The following is a 24,752-nucleotide window of genomic DNA, read 5'->3' as shown; positions in this document are numbered from 1 at the left end:
AATAAAATGGGATAGGTTATAAAGTCTGAGGATTATTCTTGATTTTGAGAGGTTATCTTCTTGCTTTTTCTTTTCTCTCCCTCTTCCTGGTCGGTGATTCTGTACCCCGGGTTTTGCCCTTTTGGCATGCTCAGGTAGAGGTTTTCAGTTGATAAGTCTCTATGGCGATGTCATGTATTGTGCTTTAGTCTCGTTGGCAGTCAAGGCTCATTAGCATTTATAGGCTCTGCCAGTGAGAGAGTCCGTGTTCCTGGAGCCTTTCTCCTAGTCTTTCCTTCCTCAATCAGTAGCCTGATAATCCAGCTATGGGGTTGCTGCTGCCTCTGCCTGGATAGTAAGAGGCTCAAAGAGCTGGCAACTCCCCACTCTATTTCCACTCAGCACAGGGCTCTGGGTAAGACTCAGTCAGTCAGAGCTGCTAGCATAATCAGGCGGGGCTTCCACCCACTCAAAGACCTCTGGCTCTGCCACTCCCGGGGTGCTTGGAGGAAACTCTCGCTCACTATCTGCGCTCACAGACCAGGATATCAGGCCAGCAGTCTCACCCTCTGAGTGAAACCCCCGTCTGCACGGACAAGTTCCAGCGTTGGAATTGGCTCTCACTCCGTCCCTGTGTGCAGCTTTTTCAAGGCGCTGGGGTGGCCCGAGATTCCGCTTTCAGCCCACACAAAGGCCCCTGACTCTGCCCCTCTGTGGGATAACACAGGCGCACACTGCCGAGGCACTCGAAGGAATCTCTCGCTCACTATCTGCGTGCAGAGCAGGATATCATGCCGACCGCCTCACCCTCTGCGTAAAACCCCTGCCCGCACAGAAAAGTTCCAGTGTTGGAATTAGTTCTCGCTCCCTCTCTGTTTGCGGCTTTTTAAGGGTGCTGGGGCGGCCGGACATTCTGCTTTCAGCTCACACAAAGGCCTCTGACTCTGCCTCTGTGTGGGATAACACGGGCGCCCACTCCCAGAGCTTTGGAAGGAATCTCTCACCCACTATCTGCACGCCGACCAGGGGATCGGGGAAAATGGCTGCCCCACTTGTCTTTCTTTGTCTGGGTTTGACGCAAGTGTTAGCTTGTATTGCCCGGGTTGCCACAGGAACAGTTTTTCCTCAGCTTAGATCTCCGTGCCACAGCCTGGTTCGGCCATTTATGCCGTGGCCTGGATCTATTTACCCCCTTTGCCAGCCTTAGTTTCTATATTCTCAGTTCGCAGTGAAAGCCGCCCTGTTTAGGTTAGTGAGGAAGGTGAAGCATTTCTTACTCTCTATTTCCTTCGGGGTTTGGTTATATATTTAGCCAATTTTTTGCTCAACCATACCTTCGGGTGTATTGCAAAACATCTGGAGGCTCCAAGGATAGGTTTTTCTGTTTCTGGTTGAAGATCTTGTTGAGTTTTGGGGGAGATTTATCGGTATTGCTTCCTACCGCACCATTACTCTGAGGTCATCTCCCTCCTGTGCAATTTTCAATCAGGTAGGGGAGCCTGATACTTTGAAATATGCTTGATATATACATATTTTTCATTTTGCTTTTTCTTTTTGTCTTTTTCTCACAAATTGTCCTATACCATTAATAAATATTCACATGGTATTTTATAGAAATAAACTTGAATGATATAAAAATAAACTTAAATGTTTGCTATAGGAAAAGAAATGTGTACCATAATTTACATATTATTCAAATATTCTACAAGTTGAAGTCAGAGACTCTACCATAAAAAACATTTTTTCCTTAGTATCCTCTTTTATTAAACCATTAGAGGGACCATGTTAAAGTAATCTGCAGTTTGGCAATAGTTATATTTAGTCATGTGTTTTTTATTTATTACCTAATATTCCATTCAGTACTTAATTAAAAGAAAAAACAAATATTGTTTCAGGAGTGAGTATAACTTGATCATGGTCATATAGCTATCAAGTGGTGAAGACAAAATTTAAATATAGATCTACCAGATTCCAAAGTCTTTCTTTATCCCATATTGATAGTATACTTTCCTTAAGAAAATATACTTCATGGCCAAATTCATGAAACATCAGTATTTAATTACAAAAAATTTATGAGTAAAAAAAATGCAGTATTTTTCATAGTAGAAAGAAATTAAATACTGGTGGGCATGGCCTGACCTGTGGTGGCGCAGTGGATAAAGTGTCGACCTGGAAATGCTGAGGTTGCCGGTTTGAAACCCTGGGCTTGCTTGGTCAAAGCACATAGGGGAGTTGATGCTTCCAGCTCCTCCCCCTTCTCTCTCTGTTTCTCTCTCTCCCTCTCTCTCCTTTCTAAAAATGAATAAAAAAATAAAAAATAATAATAAATAAATACTGGTAGGCACTTCTGTGGATAATGTTATCTATACCACAAAGTAAAAGTTATTAAAATATATATAATAGTTCAGCAAGTAATTGTTCTCTTGGTAACAATATAAATAATAATACATATGGCCCTTTATATGTTCCAATCATTATTCTAATTGTTTTGGGTGTGGTAATGTTTGATCATTACTCTTCCAAAAAGAATATCATTATCTCTTTTCAAAAATCAGATATTCAAAAGTGATTAGAGGTCAAAAGGACGAGGTCAGGGAAAAATGAAATGAAGTCAAGAAAAAAAGGTGTCCTTGGCAGTGGGACCAGCAAGAAAAAAAACTGTAGAGACAAGATGCCGCAGGTGAGGTACATTTCATGTGGCCGGCTGTAATTTGTTCCGTGTTTATGTGTATGTGTGTGTGATGTGTGTGTCTATGGGCATTTTATGTAGGTTTTAAGTAGGGAGAACAGCTATAGTAAGTGATAATAAGTCTGGAATTTTGGAGAGAGGTCATAATGTTTAAGTTTTGAGAATTTATAATAAATTTGATTGTTTTTACATAACACAAAATGTTACTTGAACATCGTCAAGATCTCTGTAATATTTATTCGACGTAATTATACTACATGACAAATACTTGGTTTGGGGGAAACAGAATGAAAATTTATAAAAACATTTTTAACTTCACTTAATCCCTAATCCATTTGAAAAACTATATGTAGTATAATTATATCATTAAATCACAAAAATGGAAATTACATTAACAGCAGGATGTTATCTTTTATTGAGGGCAAACAGCGGGGTGGCCTGCTAATGAGAACATCATCAACTTATCAGCAAAAGGTCAGCCTAAATAGCTCTGTACCCAACGTGTCCCTAAGTAGAATTTTTCCTCCTCTGATGGCATATCACACTGACAAGCTTGACTTATATGTGGCTGTATTATGTGAATCAGTCTCTAAACAAGAAATATATAATTTTAATATATCCATTAAAGTTGGTACACATTTTTCAGAAGCTAATTTCTTTCCCTAAATGTAATATTAGGCTTATTTTGGGACATTTTGTTATTGCTGCTATTTATTTGTTTTGATATTATATTTAAGGGGTCCTCCATTTAAGAACTTAGAAAGCATAAAAGCATTTTAAACAATGGGTTATGGCATGGGTTTGGATAAAGAACAAACCCATGCCCAGATAAACATAAACACTATACAATATAACATATTGACCTGATTAATATTCTTATTTTATTGCTTTTCTACTAGAGGCTGATTATGGTGGGTGCACTGGGCACACGCCCTGGTCCCCAACTTCTGAAGGTCCCCACAAACCCCCAACTTTACACTTTTTTCTAATGACACCAAGTTTAGTTTCCTATGTGCAATTTTAACATTAATAGCACATAATATTTTTTATTTATTTAAAAATATGGTTAATGTGTATTTTTATTTTTCCTGTTTCTCTCTCTCTCTCTCTCTTTTTTTAAAGGGCCCAATATTTTCTTCTGTGCCTGGGTCCTCAACCAATGTTTATCCACCTCTGTTTTCTGCTCTGCGAACAGAAAGATAATGTAGTATCAAAATAATAGTATTATTTATTGTAAGGTTATTTCCTCTATATACTGGTCCAACTGTTTCATAAGCTCCTTTTATTTTGTATGCACAGCAAGCTTATAACAATTATAATGACTAATTTTCAGTTGCTTTTCTGCAGATTTTTGAAGACTATCTTGAAGCTATTAAGAATTCACTGAATATTTGATTAGAACTGCTTTACCAATGATTTTTTAGCAGTTAGATTCAAGCATTTGGAATATAAAGAAATAGAAAGCTGTTGATTATATCACCTGAAAGTCTAGGCTTAAACCAACAAAATGCAGCAAATAATTACTCAAAATAACAACCATAGCAACAATAAAATTAACCACTGATTCTCCAGTAGGGGCTGGGAGCAAGGAAATGAATTTCAGGTATCTTGTTTTTTATTTTCAAACTAGATCTTTTTATTGATTGTGTTTTAAAAATAATTAAAGAATTAGTCAAGCAGTTAACAAAAACAGCTCAATTAATTCAAACCTCCTTCAAATCTCATTTTTCTATTGTTATGATAGTTAATTTTATTAATAAACTTTGATAAGCTGTGGAACCCAGATATTTAGTAGAACTCTAACTGCTAAGTAGTTCTGAAGTATTTTTTATGATGAGAATAACATAAAAATCAATAGACTTTCATTAAAGCAGATTATGCTCTATAATATAGGTGCATGCATTCAACTAGTAAAAGAACTTAAGGCAGAGACTGATGTCTTTCTTTTTAAAAAAATTATTAATATATAATTGGCATACAACACTATATTAATTTCAGATAGACAACATAGTGATTTTATTGATACATTTATATACCTTAAAATGTGATTCATCTATTTCATTTCTGAGTGTTTATCCAAAATAGACAAAATCACTATCTCAAAAAGATATCTGCAGCCAAAGTGCATTGCTGCATTATTTATAATAGTCTAAACATGGAAATAACTGAAATTAAATCAGTGAATATATGGGTAATGAAAATGTGGCATATATATAATATACATATATATATTTCCCATCAATAACTTTACTCAATTGTCACATATATTTCGTATATATATTATATATATACTGAAATATTATTCAGCCATAAAAAGGATATCTTGTAATTTGCAACAACATGGATGAAGTTTGAGCACATTGTGCTAAGTGAAATAAACCAGATAAACATAAACACTATACAATATAACATATGTGGACTCTAAAACTAAACCTCATAGATACAGAGAAAAGATTGGTTGTTATCTGAGGGAGGGGTTGAGAAATGGGTAACGGTGGCCTAAAAATACAAACTATAAGATAACTAAGTCTAGGGGATGTAGTGTACAACATAGCAACTATAGTTAACAATACTGTGTTGTATATTTGGAAGTTGCTAAGAAAGAAGATTTTAGAAGTTCTCCTTAAAAAACAATTGTGTCATGATGGATGGTAACTACATTTATTGTGGTAATCATTTATACATATATTATTTACATATATAATCACTGTTTTATACCTAAAATTAATGCAATTTTATATGTGAATTTTTTCTCAATTAAAAAAAAACTACATATGGGAAGCTGAAGTGAGAAAGTATAAGAAAATTAACATTTTGGTAAAAAATATTAACTATGATAAGGATATAAATATCTCTACAACATTATTTGTAATCCTCACAATGATACCACAAGGTACATATGCTTATTCAGAAAAAGACACTTAATACCATGACAAAATGATCATATTGTTTTTCATAGGGGCTCTACAAATTTACATTTCTATCAATAAGGCACAAAGGTTTTATTTTTCTTCACATTCTTACCAAGCCATCCTAACAGGTGTAGGTAATATCTCATTTTTGTTCTGATTTGTATTTCCCTGTTCATTAATAATATTGAACATTTTTGAGGTACCTGTGGGACCTTTGTGTGTCTTCTTTGGAAAAAATGTCTGTTTATCTTCTGCACATCTGTAAATTGATTTGCTTCTTTTTTCTGTAATTAAGTTGTATGAAGGTTTTTTATGTATTTTGGATATTAATCCTATAATAGTCATTTCATTTACAAATATTTCACTTTATTGATGGTTTTCTGTGTCATAGATAAGCACTTTATTTTTATGTAATTTCACTTTTTTATTATTACCTTTGTTGCCTTTGATATCGGTGTCAAATCCAAAATGTTATTGCCAAACTGATGTCAGGAAGCTTAACCTGTATGTTTACTCCTAGAAGGTTTAAGGTTTTAGGTTTTATGTTCAAGTCTTTAATACATTTTAGTTGATTTTTGGAATGATATAGTTTCATTATTTTACATGTGACTGTTCAGTTTCCTCAACAGCATTTATTGAAGTGACTATCATTTTCCCATCAATATCTGAACTCAATTGCCAAACTAACTGGCCATATCAGTGTGGGTATTTATATTTATGGGCTCTCTATTCTTGTCTGTTTATCTATGTGTCTGTTTTTATGCCAATGTCATAGTCTTTGATTACTTTGGTAATTTTGTTTTCCAGTGTTATTGGTAAATTTCTCCTGTTTAATGAACCCTCAAATATGTACTAAATATTTAGGGGAAAGAATATATACAATAACATGTCACCAAAAGCAAAATTACAACAAAAGAGAAGCTACTGTAAAGTCTCCAACTCACTTTCCTGGAAGGAAATGCCAATGCTTATTACTTTTTGATGCAATGACATAATAATCATGGGTAATATATTACCATAGTTCAAACATTCAGATAGGCATGGAATGGTAGTGAAGAGGCATGGACAGAAAGAACACAATGATGTGAGTTTTATGAGGGGTCTGAACTGTCAAGTGGACATGGTGGGGAACCAGTTCCTTTTATGATACCTAGAAATCAATGTTAGGGTGATAAGCAGCAGCTTATGAATGAAGCAGATGGAAAGAAGACTCTTAGATTATATTAGATTACAGGCTTTCACTAGGTTATCACATCTGCAAATTTGAGATTAGAAAGGACAGTTTAATCCATGGGTCAAACACACATTAAGTAATGACAGACTGCTATTGAAAAAGGAGACAGAGAGAAATTTATATGCAAGAAAATTGAAAATTTAAAGTTTGATTGCTCAAAGTAAAAAAAAAAAATTAACAAAGGACTTGAGAGACACAAGTGAAGAAATCTTCCTAATATGAAGAAAAATACACACTTGGACTAAACATCAGGAGTCTTGAGGGGAAATCTAAAAGACATTCCTGAAAAAAAATAAATTCATGGTTGAAATAATTAGGCAGTCACCCCTCCCCCCTTACCTACAGAAGTATCATTTGGCCAGTAGATTTTAATATAATAAAATAGAATAAAAACAAAACCCCTTTGGTATAATATAGAACCTGTTTCTAACCTTATCTTTATAGTATCTAGTTTGCACGTTATATTTTTCTGCTTGACTTTTAAGCATTTGAGTTTGAAAGGTCAGGGATAGTAGGTCATATTTGGTGTTAATTTCAGAAAGATTCAGTGTCCGTATTAAGACCACTTAATCACCAATTTACTTGCGTTATTTTCTATAGCACATGCCTAGTTGTAACAAATGATATATTTTGGCATCTATTGATAATGCTCTTCATTTGTTTTTTTCCTTAAACTATTACTTAAGAGAATGATTCAAAAAAATCATATAATGATGCATCTTAATATGCATCATGATACATATTCTTAGAATAAATTTTATATTAACTTACTATATTTTTATTTTATTATAATGTTAGAGAATTTTTAATTATTTCTGTTTATGTTATTAAATAATATTGCACTTTAATTTTGGGGGAATATACCTTGGTTAATGTTTTCTTCAAGGTAATAATAATCTGAAACATGAATTAAAACTTTTTTGCAATATTTTACATTTTTTATAATTGACTTAATGTATATAAATAAAACATTTTTATTTGCTTTGAGCATATTTCTTTGCTTTAAATGTTATCTCATGATTTGGAATATAGGAAGTCTTCTATGTTATTTTCAGTTACTCAAACTAAATATCTACATACATATCTAAATATACCTATATCTGTATCAATAGCCATACCCATGTCTATACAAAACAAAGGAGGAAAAATAAAGACTTCCTATTATCTCCCAATAATGTATAAGTAATTTTATCAGGCATTACTTCCTCCTTTATTTACATTATCTTTTTGTTGTATTATTGGTTTCCAATTTGCATACATTCTTCATCTGTTCTTGAGATGAATACCTTGACTATATGTTTTCCTTACGACTTCAATAATTAAAGGAGAGTTATAAAGAAAACAAATTCAAAAATCTCAGATTCAGAAAATATATTTTTTGGCTTAATATAAATAAGACTTTTTGCTTTAAAAGTCTTGACATAAAATTATGTGATCACCGTCTTTTCTCTTCACAAATATGGGTATAACAGTTTATTTATATATATATATATATTATTTTATGCTGCTACAAAATAGAAGTGTGAAAGCCTAGGTTTTCAGTTTTAAAAAGAACTGTAACTTTTTTCTAACATATAATATATATCTATCTATCTATCTATCTATCTATCTATATATATATATATATATCAGCCTGTCTATATGCAGGCATTTGTTTATTTTAATTAAAGCCAGTTGTAACAGTGTTGACCCTTTATCTTGAAGTGTTGAAGTCTTATTCTGTTGATGAAATTTGTATATTTTATTAAAAAGTAAATATTGAATAGAAGTTGAATATTTTAATTCCTCTGCCTGCCATTTTATTCTTCTTGTTATTAACATATTACCTATACTTTCTTAGTCTCCTTTCTTTTCTCAATTTTTTTCAACATGTCATTTTTATAATTTGGCTCTAGTTTTGCTATTATTGCTGTTTTGATAACACACTTAAAATTACATTATTAATGTCTAAGGATTATTACTGGTGTTCAGATTACTACTTTTTTCAGTGACCATATAAAATTTCACTGTTAATACATATAGGGTTTTAAATATTCTTTGTATGACTTTATATTAATAGTTTCCTATAACAACTATTGTGCCATTTTGACAGCTTGGGGATATATGTCTTGAATCTACAGTTTTGTGTTTCTTTTCCTGAGTCTTTTATATAGCAATTTTTTAACATAGAGGAAAACTTCTTAAATATCTATGCTTTGTCAGCCTTTGGACAATGGGCAACTCGTATGACTTCTTTTGCACTGATTTTTCTCATTTATACAGTGGAACATCTGCCTCCAGTATATTCGGTTTGTCTTTTTCTGTAACCTAGATTAATTTGGCAGGGGGTGTTTACTTGCATGTGACAAAATTATATGCATTTTTGAAAAATTAACATTTTAAATATAATTCAGCCATAATTTATCATGTTTAAATTAACATCATTTTTTAAAAATATTGCTTGTTTGCAAAAAAATATCTATATATGTATAACACTCTATAGTTATTCATATGTATCTATATCTATATTTGTGACTAAAAAACAGAGAGATAAATTTGAATTACTTTACTTTGGCATTTTAAATAATTCAATTAATCAATATTTTTCTGAAACTGAAATAATGATTCAATATTTACACTTAAAATTAATACCTGGCCCATATTAACTGTGAGGGAAATTATTATTAAATATTTCCAATATTTAAAATTACAGAGTTTTGATATGTCTGCATCTGTGTTTTCTCTGTGTTGAGTTCACACTTACAGAGAGGCGCTCTCTGTTCATTAAAAGTACTCAGCAAGACTCCTTCAATGACTGTGGAAATAAATATTCCACACTTTATTTAGTGTCAGAGAAAAGCAATTGAAAAAGAGTGTATTCTTTGTAATTTTCAACAGCCTAGAGATTTTATTATTTATGTCGAGAAGAGATAAAGTTGTAAGCAGATGATAGAGCATGGAGTTTCAATTTTATTTGGGCACAACCTAATTCAGGCTGCCTTAACAGGGTAACCAGCCTGAGGGTACATGCCACCATTCTTACTATTGTTAGCCCCTTCGTACCAAGTCATTCTTTATTCTTGTAGTCCTGACAACCTTCTAGGTAGCTTTTTTGGTTATTTTTTTCCCCATGGGTTCTAATGAAGTCTTATTGGGGAGCATCACCCAAATCCAAGATATACTAATGAACCTGTGTGTGTGTGTGTGTGTGTGTGTGTGTGTGTGTGTATGTGTGTGTTTGAAAAGAGAGACAGAGACAGAGAGATGGAAAGAGAGAAACAGAGAAAGTTATGAAACTTTCATTTACATTTCCCTTTCTTGTTTTTTATTATGTGACTTATGGCTACTGTTAAGTATATTCACTCAGGTGATTTCAACCCAAATATAATTATATTTTATAATACTAATCCTTTTCACATATTTGACAGAGGATCACTACTCTAGTCTTTAGCAATGATTTTAAAATTTCCCTTTTTTATACTAAGTGACTCATTTATTCAGGAAAGAAAAGAAGTTAATCATGAGATTAGAATGACATCCATATAATATAAATCATATAATCTAATTTTGTACGTTTGTTTTTCCTCAGCAAGAAAGTGAATCAAGACTATGAAATTATGCAATGTATATAAAGAATTTAATGTATACCTCATAAAGAATTAATGCATAATTATTATCTTCCCGATAAAATAACTTGAAGCTCTACTAGAAAAATCCCAAAAGTATTTGCTACTGAGTACAATTTTTTACTGTCTATCTTGATTAAAATGCTAATAGGTAAAACACATTAGTATATTCATCATTTATCTGCCTGTTAACCAGAAATTTGTATTCTCTTTTAAGTATTAATTTCAAATACTTACATTTTGCAAATCCTTAGTGACTATCTTTTCATTTATTCATTCATTTAATTTATTCAGCATATATTTACTTTGCATCTTTATATGCCAGGAACTTTCTTAGGTGCTACTAACACAGCTGAGAAACAAATCCATGATTTCATGGAATTAACATGCACCTGGGAGCAAACAGCACATAACAGGTCAATGTATATTGTATAAAGGGTAATAAATGTTTTGCAGCAAAATGAAGCTGCTTAAATAGTATGGAAAATCCTGGGATGAAGTGGGTTGCTATTTTAGATAAAGAAGCATTTGGGCAGAGATCTGAAGAAAGTAATGAAAAATTCAACTACATAAGGGAGAAAAATTCAAACCATAGACAATACACATAAATATAAAAGCTGTGAGGTGGAAGGAGGTCAGACATATTCAAGGACGTGAATGGAAACCACTGATTGAGGCCAAGAGGATGAAGAACAGGAGGTGAGAGAGACGGCCCTGAGAACAACCACACAGTCCCCTGCATGCCAGGGGAAGGGCCACAGTGAGCTGGGGACTAATGGGAGGGCTTCTTACCAGAAGAGTGATTGGATTCAGTGTATGCATCCATTTCCAAATGATCTTTGCTATGCTGAGAATAGCCATGCCATAAATCAACTTGAAGAAAAATGATAATTGAGAAGATCGTAATTCTAAAATAATGTGTTAATAAGTGATCTGTCCAAATTATACATTTGTTTAGTATCCAAGCTGTTCAGCACAAAGCCAGAGGATATAAATCACCTTCTAACTATCCCTTTAATTAATGTCAGAAAATAATTGATTAATGTTTTACTTCTATAACTTAGGAAAAGATAAACAACAATAGGTAGATTTTTTAAAAATTTGAAGTGAAGGACATTTAACAATATGTTTTGGTTTTAATTATTATATAATAATCAATATAACAAATGCATCATCTCACAGTAAAAAATATTTTTTTCTTATGCATTGTTCTATTTTCTGTCTTAGAGAAAAACTGTGGCAAATGCTTTTTAATTTATATTTATGGCATTATTCCTCCCATTTCTTTATTAAAATTTTATCTACACTAAATGTGTTTTTATGGCTTTAATCTAGAACTCTCCTAAATGGTTTTGATTGTACCAAAGTGAGAATAAATGGACACACAACTTAGGCACAATGCTGTCAGATATACTTTGCCAGGCACAATGAATTTAATAGAGCATAATTTTTCTTTTCAGTATTCTATTGTTTAGTAGAAAAGAAAATGCATAATAGATGGTTATCATAACAGAATGAATACAGTGAAAAATTTAAGATACAAGTCTTCTTTGACGAACTGGTTGTGGATATTTTGAGATAATTCTTACTTTAAAATAGATGTATATTTAAAATTATTCAATAAAACCATTTTTTCATCCTTTTCTAAAAATAAAATATTTCTTCAGGAAGAATATATATGTCACATACATTATCAAAATGTGAATATATTAAAAAGCCACTCTGTAAATGAACATATATGTTAATAAAATTATATGAAATGTTTGTTTGATTGGCAGAATTCCAGGTTATGTGTGTCTATTATTCAAAGTAACTGAGCTCAAGAGTGGAAAGACATGGCAATCTCAATGAATTTCTATCTGAATAAGGAGAGATAATGCTCACCAATGGAAAAATGTCAGAAAGAATGCCCAATAAGAGAGAGATTACTTAATGAATAAAATATGGAAGGAAGATCTAAGAAAGTAACCTTTTTTATTTGTGGCAGAGACAGAGAGAGTCAGAGAGAGGGACAGCTAGGGACAGACAGACAGGAAGGGAGAGAGACGAGAAATTTCAATTTTTCGTTGTGGCTCCTTAGTTGTTCATTGATTGATTTCTCATATGTGCCTTGACCGGGGGGGGGGGTACAGAAGAGTGAGTGATCCCCCTTGTTAAAGCCAGAAACCTTGGGCTCAAGTTGGTGAGCCTTGCTCAAACCAGATGAGCCCGCGCTCAAGCTGGCGACCTTAGGGTCTCGAACTTGGATCCTCCACATCTCAGTCCGACGCTCAATCCACTGCACCACCGCCTGGTCAGGCAGAAAATAACCTGCAACAAATTGAATTGTTTAAAATATTATTTCTTCTAAATCACACAGGCAAAGATAAACATGATCAATATATGTAACTAAGAAAATCATAGAAATTTTATAGTATTTCCAATGCAAATTCTTTAGGGCTTGTACTCTATTGAAAATTGATTTTTTTTAATGTGTATTTGTTTGATTGGTCATGTTGTCTTGCTTTGTTTTTTTCTTAAAAAAACCCTTGAGCCTCAGCTATTGCAGAATACACACTAGATATTAATTTGTGTTTACTTAGTGCTATTCTTATAAAGAGGAACATTACATAATTTAAAATATAAAACAAACCTAAGGGTGAGAGGAATATCTTACATAAGGAAGTATATGATCACATTTTTGTTATTCTGTGTATATTTATTCTGATTTAAAGGATTTATTTATTTATCTGCTACTTTTTATGTATACAAGACTAAATCCTATATATATAATTTTCATATTTGACTTAATAGTCACATAATTTTGTAAGACATCACAGAAGAGACATAACCCCATACAAGATTAATTTAAAGATAACAATGTGGGAACACAGAATATATTATTTCTCTATCCGGGAAAGTAGAATCACCATTCTTCAAAAATTAAAACAATAATAGGAATGAGCATTTATCATTACTTTATCATAATATAAGCTTTTGGCTAAACATTTGCATGCTTGAAATTAATAATCTCTTGCAATATCTCAACTAAATAGGTGTTACTGACATTTTAATTTTACCAATAAGGATATCAAGGCTAAAAGAAGATATGTAATTTTCCAAAGTATACATAACTGTTAAGAGGTATATGTAAGGTATTTTTCCCCGCTGAGAAGGAAAGAAGGGGCCGAAGCCAAGAAGTGTGGAATAATAAAAGTCTTTATTGAGTACAGTGCGCGCATCCCACCCGCCTGGCGAGGTTCCCTGGCCCTGAGGAAAGATGGAGGCCAGGGAAGTCGCAAGGATTAAACCGCGTGGGAGATATTTAAAGGGGTCCTCTAAGGAAGTCGGGCTAATATGACATGGTGAAATCTCACTGGCTGGCAGATGGTCACTTTTTTCCAAAGGGTTCCTCTTTTGGCTTGCTTGGTTGTGGGTGGTCCTAGCCAAAGTTTGTGGGCCTGGGTTCCCCACGTGATCATCCCCCATTATCCACCGACCTTACAGTATACATTCTCTACCATTGACTGGTTTTCATTTTCATGGAAATATAGTTGTTTTTCATTTTGTTGTTGTTGTTTTTTGTGTGTGACCGAAAGAAACAGATAGAGCAACAGTCAGACCGGAAAGGAGAGACATGAGAAGCCCCAATTGTTTGTTGTGGCACCTTAATTGTTCATTCTCATATGTGCCTTGACCAGGAGGCTACAGTAGAGCAAGTGACCCTTTGCTCAAGCCAGAGACCTTGGGCTTCAAGTCAGATGAGCCCATGCTCAAGCCAGTGACCTCAGGGAGTCGAACCTCGTTCTTCTGTGTTCCAGTTCAATGCTCTATCCACTGCACCACCGCCTGGTTAAACTAGTTGTTATGAATTTTCAATAAAAACGTATCTTTCCTTGAGTACTGGTGACTTTTCTCTTTTAACCAAGTGTTTATATTGATAATTTTCAAAACAGAGAATCTGTGTTTTGTGGCTGGACTGCCATGGCCATTTGGCTGCCTGGCAGTGGTGCTCTCAACATTCTTCACCAAATCACCTCAGAGGCACCGACTGCCCTCAGAGCTGCCCCCTACCCTGTTTGTTAAACTCTTACAGTGACTTCTGGTCTAAGAAGAGAACACTTGAATCTACTATCTAAATTTAAGATTTAATAGTACTCTATAATGGTAGGGTTTTTTTTAATAGTCTTTCTTAAGTGGAAGCCAGTTTGAATAGATTACTATTGATTTTTAAAGCTCTCTTATTTTAAGGTACCAGCTGAATGATATGAATGGTGGAGAAAAAGATAGAAACACTAGGTTTTGGGAATCTGGTTGCAAGCCTAGTCATTATTTTGTGATAGGGATTACTAGAAGTGGTGCCTCATCTAGGGAATCTGTGATTAGCAATAAGGGAAAAAAACAACTAGGAACCAGATATTAAGGTCAAGTGCAAAATCCAAGGCATCTGTATTAGGAATTAGAATAGGCTGATCAGAACAGATTTTATTAAGAAGAGAGCACTCATAATTATTTGTGAATAAAGTTTAAAATTTACATAAGGGATATCTAAAAGTATCCATTGAATGTAGTACTTCATGAAAACTGACCAGTGTAAAACATCAGGTAAGTGGGAGGCAAGGGGAAAGCAGGAATTGACCCACAAATGGGGGGTAATAGGCACCCCAGCAACTTAGTGAAGGGAGAATTTATCAGTAGTTAGTGGGGCTAGTATAGTGGTTCTCAAAGTGTGTGTGCCAGGGCACACTGGTGCACCCTAGAAGATTTCCAGGTGCACCTTATGGTATTCCAGAGAAATATGTGCTGTTGGGGACCAAAAAACCAACAGGGTTTTTGGAGTTTAGATTTTGGGGGTACAGAGGTGTGGGGAATTAGCTGTAAACTGACAGTCTGCCCAACCCCCCACCTCACTTGCCTGATTAGGTTGCAAAAGGCTGTTAAGCTGTGGTGCTGGATTGTTTACACTATTCCCCATGTTCCCCAGAAAGACTGGAGGCAAGTTTCTTCTATCCTTTGTTTGGTGTAAAGTTAAGATGATATGTATGGTGGGGGTTTTCTGCACTCAACACAATTAAGAGTAAAAAGAGAGGAATTCTTCAATGTATTGACGAGGAAATGAGAATTTGCCTTTCAAATATATGCCCAAAGACTGAAAAAATTGCTAGGACACATCAGGCTCGAGTTTCTCATAAACACAAGAATGAAAAAACTTAACACATTTGTGCCAGGACCTGTTGCATTTACTAAATCTTACTAAGGATGTATCTATATATATAAAAAGATAACTTTTTTGTTTTTTTTTCTTTATTTTTTAACTCCTCTTTTTTACAAATTCTAAAAAGCATAACTCAAGAAATGTAACATAAAAATATTTTAATATCAGAATAAATTTAATTTTGTTGTATTTATTTCATTTAATTACCACAAAAGCATGCATGAACTTTATATTTTTTCTTTAATATTTTACTTAATTATTATAACATATTTCTCAGAAATTTGTTCAATATGTAGTGTGCCTGCAATTATCTGTAGGATTTTAAATGCACCCTGACTTTGAAAAGTTTGAGAACCATTGGGCTAGTACATCAAAGCACGAGCTCCCCAAGATTAGTTTTTCTGCATCTTTTATAACTTTACAGTCTTAGTTTCCACATGACAAGTGCCTGGTGTCTTACATGACTGTCCTTGACTATTCACATATCCCATTTTTCTTGCAGGTATTGCAAGTTTATTTCAGGGAACTGATAAGGGGTTACAGCTGTGGTTTGTTACTTTTCAAACTTTCTCAGTCAGCCCTTCCTCCCTCAGTCAGAAACCCTGAGGTGTGAAATCACAGACATTTCAAGCCCCTGCTCCTACTTTCTTCTACTTTCTCCCCTCTCAAGTGTATGATGATAACATTTACCAAAAAATCTTTACCAAACATTTGATAGATAAGAAGAAAAAGACAAGTGTGTAGCTGAAGAGGCATGAGGGATTTCCAAGTTTTTACTTACAGATTTAAGTCATTATCTAATGGGAGAAGTTTGAGTGTATTTAAAGGAACATAGAATGTATCCACAATGTTAAAGGAAAAAATAACTTGGAGGTAGATATATTCAATACAATAAAATTTATATAAATCTTAGCCCTGGCCGGTTGGCTCAGTGGTAGAGCATCGGCCTGACATGCAGGAGTCCCGGGTTCGGTTCCCGGCCTGGGCACACAGGAGAAGTGCCCATCTGCTTCTCCACCCCTCCCCCTTTCCTTCCTCTCTGTCTCTCTCTTCCCCTCCTGCAGCCAAGGCTCCATTGGAGCCAAGTTGGCCGGGGCACTGAGGATGGCTCTGTGGCCTCTGCCTCAGGTGCTAGAATGGCTCTGGTTGTGACAAAGCAATGCCCCAGATGGGCAGAGCATCGCCCTCTGGTGGGCGTGTCAGGTGGATCCCGGTCGGGCACATGCGGGAGTCTGACTGCCTCCCGTTTTCAACTTCAGAAAAATGCAAAAAAAAAATAAATTTTTTCATATAAATCTTGAAAAATTCAAGCATACCATATATTATATAGCTATAAGAAAATCTACTTAAAAAATGGGAATGTGAGCCTTAAATTTAGTTACACAGTCCCTTTTGAGATAAAAGAGAATTAGGTTAAGCAGGGACACAAAGGTTATTTTATCAAATATGTGCATGTACAAAGTTTATTATGTTGTTATCTTTCTTTTGATTGGACTGGTAATGATCCACTATAGGGAAATATTTGCATATAAAATTGAAAGTCAGTAATTCATAATGTAAGATTTTTGAGTTGTAAATTAAAATGTAATAGAGAAAATATATCTATAGTTTTATCTTCTATAGGCTACATTTATAAGCTCTCATGGAGGTAGATGGAGACTAGGGATCTAAGCAAGTTTCCATTGTATACCTTACCAAGTCTGGACATCCATGTGTATATATGACCTACAATAAAAAAAAAGAACTAAATTATCTAATGTTGGAAATTGATTTCCAGGTTCTTTAGAATATACATAACTGTTCTTTAGCTTCATTGGAAATCATCTCTACCAAATGAGTTGACTTGAAAAATATTCTAGAAAAGAATAATGGGTACTTAAAAATAATAACTGATGCTAGAACTAGTCAGGCATTTCATAATGCCAACTTGGCATCTGGGACATTTTGATAATCAAAAATAAATATTTAAAATCAAAGATAGTTACTCAAATTGATCTCAGATAATGGGAGAATTCTTTCTCTTTTTATCATCTAGCTATCTCATTTCTTTTTTTATCTTCTTTTTTTGTTAAATCGTAGAAAGTTTGAAAAGAAACAAAAATAAGTCTCCACTTTAACTTCTTAGTTTTATTTAAACTAATTTATATGTATAATTTTCTCAAAATCAAGTGAAACAATAGCAATAGTTTTAAGAGAACATGTTAGGATAATGTGTTCTTTAGTTAAACAGACTGTATTAAATCTTATCTTTGCCACTTCATACCTCTGTAACTGTGAGATGTTTACTCTTCCAGCCTATGACTCAATTTCTTCATCTGAAAAATAAAGGCAATAATACTAACTTCAGCCTGACCAGGTGGTTGTGCAGTGGATAGAGCATAAACCTGAGGTGCCTAGGACTCAGATTTGAAACCTGGAGGTCGCCGGCTTGAGCATGGTTCATCTGGCTTAAGCACGGACTCACTAGCTTGAGTGCAGGATCACTGGCTTGAGTATGGGATCATAGACATGACCCCATGGTCACTGGCTTAAACCCAAATGTCTCTGGCTTGAACCCCAAAATCATTGGCATGAGAAAAGCACATATGAGAAATCAATGAACAACTAAAATGCCACAACTATGAGTTGATTCTTCTCATCTCTCTCCCTTCCTGTCTGTCCCTGTTTCTCTCTCTCTCTCTCCCTCTCAATAATAATAATAATAATAACTTCATAAGAGTATTGTAAGAATTAAATAAAATTTATATATATAACTTCTTTATTTATTTTCAAGGCTGCCCAGCATAGAGCAAAAGCTAATATATATATATATATATATATATATATAAGCTTTTATTAAAATGTATCTTTTTGCTGGCATTTCACATTCTTTTTGTCATTTTGTCTTCATAGCTCTATGAGGGAAAAACCTATTGTGCCATTTTGCTTCTACCTGCCCTTTCTCTCTCCCTCCCTCCTGTTACACCTCCTCTTTCCCCTTTCCTCGTTGCTCCCATTCTTCCTATCTGCATGTAAAGGCCAAGGCGCTCTGTTAAGCCCAGAGCTACAGAGATAAATGCAACTGAAAAACTGCTTTAGAGGTTATCAAATTATAGGAGGAAATAAAGACACGATGTATGAAAATATTGCATAGACACTGTGCTACTTCATTCCGAATCCTATGTCTAGTCACTGGGAAAGGAGGTGGGAGTGTTCTAGAGTCTCAGCTTTCACCTTTGGGCGCTGAAGTAGATATAAGTGGGCTTTCTTGGTGCATATACTTTGTTTTGTTTTATTCTTGCTCTCTCAACTCCCATTAATTAGGTCATGCATTAACTATCTCCACAATAGCTGGTAAATGGGTTATACAGTACATTAAAAAATTCTTTATAATTCTTAACACTTGAGAAAAATTTTTTAGCAAATTTAAAAATGGATGCTGTATTATCCTTTAGTATTTGTTGTAAAGTGTGAGATGAGTTCCATTTGCTTAAAAAGATAACTTATTCTACTTTTTAGTATTCACCTTCCCAAACATTTTTATTCAGTTCAACTGAAGGAAGGAATAGAATAAAACAGATAATGAGCTAGCAGCTCATAAGACTAACCTTTTTGAATAATTAAAAAATAAAAGTATATTTGCTCCCTTAGGTTATGTTTGAACAGAAAAGACACGCATCCATCTTATCTTAAGAAACTGAGAAATCTCTAAACACCAAACAGAAAAAATAAAATAGTTACCAAACGTATCTGTAGAAGAAAACTGTAATACAAAACAGGTAGGGAAACAGGGTACTACAGTAATAATAATGAACTTAATGATCCCAATAAGGAAAAAAAAGCAACAATTAAGATATGAGATATCTGAGAATTTTTAACAGTTAATTTCTAATATTGAAAGAAATTGATCAAAATTATTGGAATGGGCCTAACCAGTTGGTGGCAGCAGTGGATAAAGCGTTGATATGGGACGTGGAGGACCCAGGTTCAAAACCCCAAGGTTGCCAGCTTGAACGTGGGCATATCTGGTTTGAGCAAGGCTCACTAGCTTCAGCCCAAGGTGGCTGGCTTGAGCAAGGGGTCACTTAGTCTGCTGTAGGCATCAGGTCAAGGCACATATGAGAAAGCAATCTATGAATTCAGGTGCTGCAACGAAGAATTGATACTTCTCATCTCTCTCCCATCCTGTCTGTCTGTCCCTATCTGTCCCTCTCTCTGACTCTCTCTGTCTGTCACACACATACACACACACACAAAATATTGAAATGAAAAAGAGCAGTAGATGGGCCCAAAAGAGTGAATTCCTTATATAACAACAATGCTAAGAGGGATATGTTCAAATTTCAACCCTACATAATTAGTAAAGTAAGCTAACATAAAACATTTAAGACAAAAGCTACTATTATATAATATTTTTGATTTCCTAATATAAGAATAGCTTTATTAGGAAATAAAAAATATTATATTTTAAGAGTATCAGTTAATTTTTCTAGAACTGCCAAATTTTTAGATTTTAATGATGTAAACCATTGAGTTGAGTTAACATCTCATTTTATAAATGTGTTTAATAACTACCTTAGCCCCAAACTTTTAAATATCACTAATTAATTGTATTTTTAACATAGCTAAGTATTAACATTATGAATACTTTTAATGCTTAATTGTGAAAAAAATATGACCCCAAAAGTGACTTAAAAGTACCTCTCTTTATGATCCTCAGTATCATAATTATTATTATTATGGAATTAGTCTATGTAAGGGAAATTCTGTTTATTGAAGGTCAAATGATCAATAGAAACATTATGAAAAGGCAGGCATCCCAACCATTGTTTTGCTGCCTCTTGATAATACTCTTTCAGTTTATGGTTTTTGGTTTTTTTTAGTGACTTATGGATGTGAATAATTTATAAATTTATAAGCAGGGAAAATTCACCAAGAACAATAGTGTCTCCTCAACTAAAATTAGAGAATAGCCAAGTTCATTGTGTTACTTTCTGAAACAATGAAAGCAGTGTTCTATGAAACCACTTTCATTTCACAATGTCTAGAATGGAAGGAAAATTGAAACAGATATGAAATCTTCAGTCACTCAATTTTATGTAAATTTATGTATGAAACAAAAAGCAGCCCTGCAATGAAATCTTCCGGGTTTTAATTTGATTCAAGGTCTGATACATATTTTGACCATCCTTCCCTCGTGCAAAAAAAGAGAAATACTCCAGATAGAACAAGTCATTGAATGCTTAATGTACATCAATCAAGCTTACTAACTTATGATGTTTCTCAAGGGTACTGGCTTTTTGGGAGTCGTCAGAAATATAAATGGACAACGTGGTGAGGATATTCTGTGCAATGGAGCAGAGAAGCATGGCTCAATGTGCCACATCCCTTCATTTCAAACAACTAATTAATGGTCTGCTGTATATCCTGTTTCTCAGGGGTCAGAGGTATTGTTAAGAATCTTCAATGTTGCCTGTTTAAATAAAAGAGATGACAGATTCATCTGGGTGTTAAAAAGGGAGGAGGAAGCCCTTGTCTCTAGGGAAATATATATATATATATATATATATATATATATGAATCCAAGAGAATTATTTTTTAGTAACTTTTCTTTATTAATTTTTAACCCTTAAGGAAAAAAAAATTTAAGTAGTTTATTCTAAACAAATAATTACTTTGTGATATTTTGTTTAAAGCCAATTCCCTGAGTCATTTTTCTGATTAAATCACTTGAAGTATACTCAGCAGAGTATTTTAAAAAGAAAGCATATTTCTGAGAAAAATGGTGTCACTAATTCTAGAGTTGTGTCCTTGCTGTTGCAAGCAAGCTATGTCATAGCAGTGAGAATTTTGATGTGTTTGAATACTAGGTTTAGACATTAGGGCTTATTTAGGTTATATGAAAAGAAAATCAATACTCCTAAGTCAGCTAGTATGTATTAAATATAGCAAAATTTACAATAAATTCAATTTTTATTATATACCAATATAAATATAATTTTAATTTTTAACATTTTTTTTTCTAAAGCGAGAAGAGGGGAGATAAAAGATAAACGCCCACATGCGCACAGACTGGGATCCACCCAGCAACCCCCCCCCTCTGGGGCTGATGCTGAAATCAAGCTAGTTATCCTTAGTTCCTGAGGCTGATGCTCAGACAAACTGAGCCACTGGCTGTGAGAAGGGAAGAGAGAGAGAGAAGGGGAAAGGGAGGGGAAAAGAAGCAGATGGTTGCTTTTCAGGTGTGCCTTGACTGAGAATCAAACCTAGGACGTCCACACACCAGGTCAACATTCTATCCACTGAGCCAACTGTCAGGACCAGTCTTGATTTTTTACAGAGTTCAATTTTGATGGAGCATATTTTAATCATTTCACTTTTTTCTCTCAATTATAAACACTATTAAAATTATAATTTATTCCTTCTTTTTTTTCCCTCGTACTGTATATTCAGAATCACTCGATGTTGAGCTATCTGGTAGAAAATTTGAGGTGAATGGAATTCAAAATAAAATTAATGCTCTAACATCTCTCTTCTATGTGTCAGGCATTCCTCTCAGTCAGGGATCCGGAAATTTTTTGGCTGAGAGAGCCATGAACCCCACATATTTTAAAATGTAATTCCATGAGAGCCATACAATGACCCATGGTATGTTATACATTAGCCAATAAAAATTTGGTGTTGTCCCAGAGGACAGCTGTGATTGGCTCCAGCCACCCGCAACCATGAACATGAGCGGTAGGAAATGAATGGATTGTAATACATGAGAATGTTTTATATTTTTAATGTTATTTTTTTATTAAAGGTTTGTCTGTGAGCCAGATGCAGCCATCAAAAGAGCCACATCTGGCTCGGGAGATATAAGTCCTGGACCCCTGCAGTGTTACAGTTAATGACAGACATCATGAAATTTATATTTTTCTAGGAATAACATATAAATGTGAACAAAACAGGTAATTATGGATGGTGTTAAAACATATGAATGAAATACATAGCATGAACTGACAGTAACTGGAAGAAGTCAGTTTAAATATATTTGATAATTGTCAGAAAGACTGTGGAGTAGCCTGACCAGGCAGTGGCGCAGTGGATAGTGTTTAACTGAGATGCTGAGGACCCAGGTTCGAGACCCCGAGGTTGCCAACTTGAGTGCGGGCTCCTCTGGTTTGAGCAAAAGCTCACCAGCTTCAACCCAAGGTCGCTGGCTTGAGCAAGGGGTTACTCGGTCTGCTGAAGGCCTACGGTCAAAGCACATATGAGAAAGCAATCAATGAACAACTAAGGTGTCGCAACGAAAAACTAATGATTGATGCTTCTCATCTCTCTCCATTCCTGCCTGTCTGTCCCTATCTATCCCTCTCTCTGACTTTCTCTCTGTCTCTGTAATAAAATTTAAAAAGTATTCTTTAAAAAAAAAATACGGTGGAGAAGTTATGGAGACTTCTCTTCCTGGCACTGAAACCCTGGGCTGCAGGCCTGATGAGGTGAGACCTCTCTCTCCTCAGGGGAACACTTCACTACCCAGATAAGCTTTCTGATTTTAAACCACTGCGGGTGGTGTGGGACCAGCCCGAATTCAGCATCTTTGGCACTCCTATCAGTCTTGATGTGGCTTCTTATTTATATCCCTATTGTGGGACTTTCATTCCATTAGATTTCACTCAGTTCTGAATGATGGCTGTTCTGAGGTTTAGTTGCAAATTTGATGTGGTTGTGGGAGAATCTGAGTACTGTTTTAGTTATGCCACCATCTTGATTGGAAGCCCACATACACGTAATTCCTAAGGATCACTGATTTGTTCTCCCTCACCATAATTTTCCCTTTTCAAGATCATCATATAAACTATATATGTAGCTATGTAGTTTGTGGCTTTTTGAAACTGGCTTCTTCATTTAAAAAAAAATTCAGAATAATGATTTTAAAATCTGCCCAAGCTGTATGAATTAAATATTAACTGCCAATTCCCTTTAATACAAGTGGTATTTTATTATATGGATGTACCAAAGTTTATGTCTTTTCACCCACTGAAGGACATTTAGGTCATTTCCAGGTGTTGGAAAATATGAATAGAAATAGGACTATTATGCACATTTGTATACTGGCTTTTATAGAAATATGAGTTTCCATATCTCTTCAATAAATACCAAGAAATGCGATTCTTGGATATGTGTGTATTTAACTTCATAAGAAACTGCCCATCATTCTTTCAGAGTGGCTGTGCCAGCTTGCAGTCTACCAGATTTGCATGAGAGATTCAGTTGCTCCGCAGCCTTGTCAGGACTTGGCTTTTTCAGTATTTTTCACTTAAATCATTGTAGACAGTATATAGTAATAACTCATTGTAGGTTTAATTTATATTTCTGTGTTGGCTAATGGAGTACTAGTTTATATCTCTGTAAGAACTAATTATGTACTTTTTTGCCTTCCATATATTCTATTGAGTAAAAGTGCCTGTTCAAGTTTTCTGCCCATTTTATTGCAATGTATGTTTTTTATTATTAATTATGAGAATTTGTTACATATCTTAGATATGAGAACTTTGTCTGATGTTATTTGCAAATATTTACTCCTAATGTTGATTAGTTACTAAATATATAAAGATGTTCCCATTATGATTCTGTTATTGACTCCAGTTTAATTTCATTATGATCAAAGAGCATTCTTTTTAATATTAATTACTTTATATTCATCAAAGTTTGTCTGTTTTCTAACTGTAAATCTTGTTCTATATTCAGTGAATGCAGTCTACCTTAGAGAATGTACATATATGTTTAAAATAAATTCATATTCTATTCTTGCTGAGTAGAATGTTTCAAAAATATAATGAAATCTAAGTGGGGCATTGTTAATCATTTTTTCTCTATTCTTGCTTACTTTATGTCTACTAATATCATTCATTAAAAGAAGAGTGTTAGGCCCTGGCCGGTTGGCTCAGCGGTAGAGCGTCGGCCTAGCGCGCGGAGGACCCAGGTTCGATTCCCAGCCAGGGCACATAGGAGAAGCACCCATTTGCTTCTCCACCCCTCCGCCGGGCCTTCCTCTCTGTCTCTCTCTTCCCCTCCTGCAGCCAAGGCTCCATTGGAGCAAAAGATGGCCCGGGCGCTGGGGATGGCTCTGTGGCCTCTGCCCCAGGCGCTAGAGTGGCTCTGGTCGCAATAT

The sequence above is a fragment of the Saccopteryx bilineata genome, chromosome 8 (assembly GCF_036850765.1).
Source record: "Saccopteryx bilineata isolate mSacBil1 chromosome 8, mSacBil1_pri_phased_curated, whole genome shotgun sequence".
Classification (NCBI taxonomy): Eukaryota; Metazoa; Chordata; class Mammalia; order Chiroptera; family Emballonuridae; genus Saccopteryx; species Saccopteryx bilineata.
The sequence above is the reverse complement of the archived record's forward strand: the minus strand, read 5'-3'. Positions refer to the sequence as shown.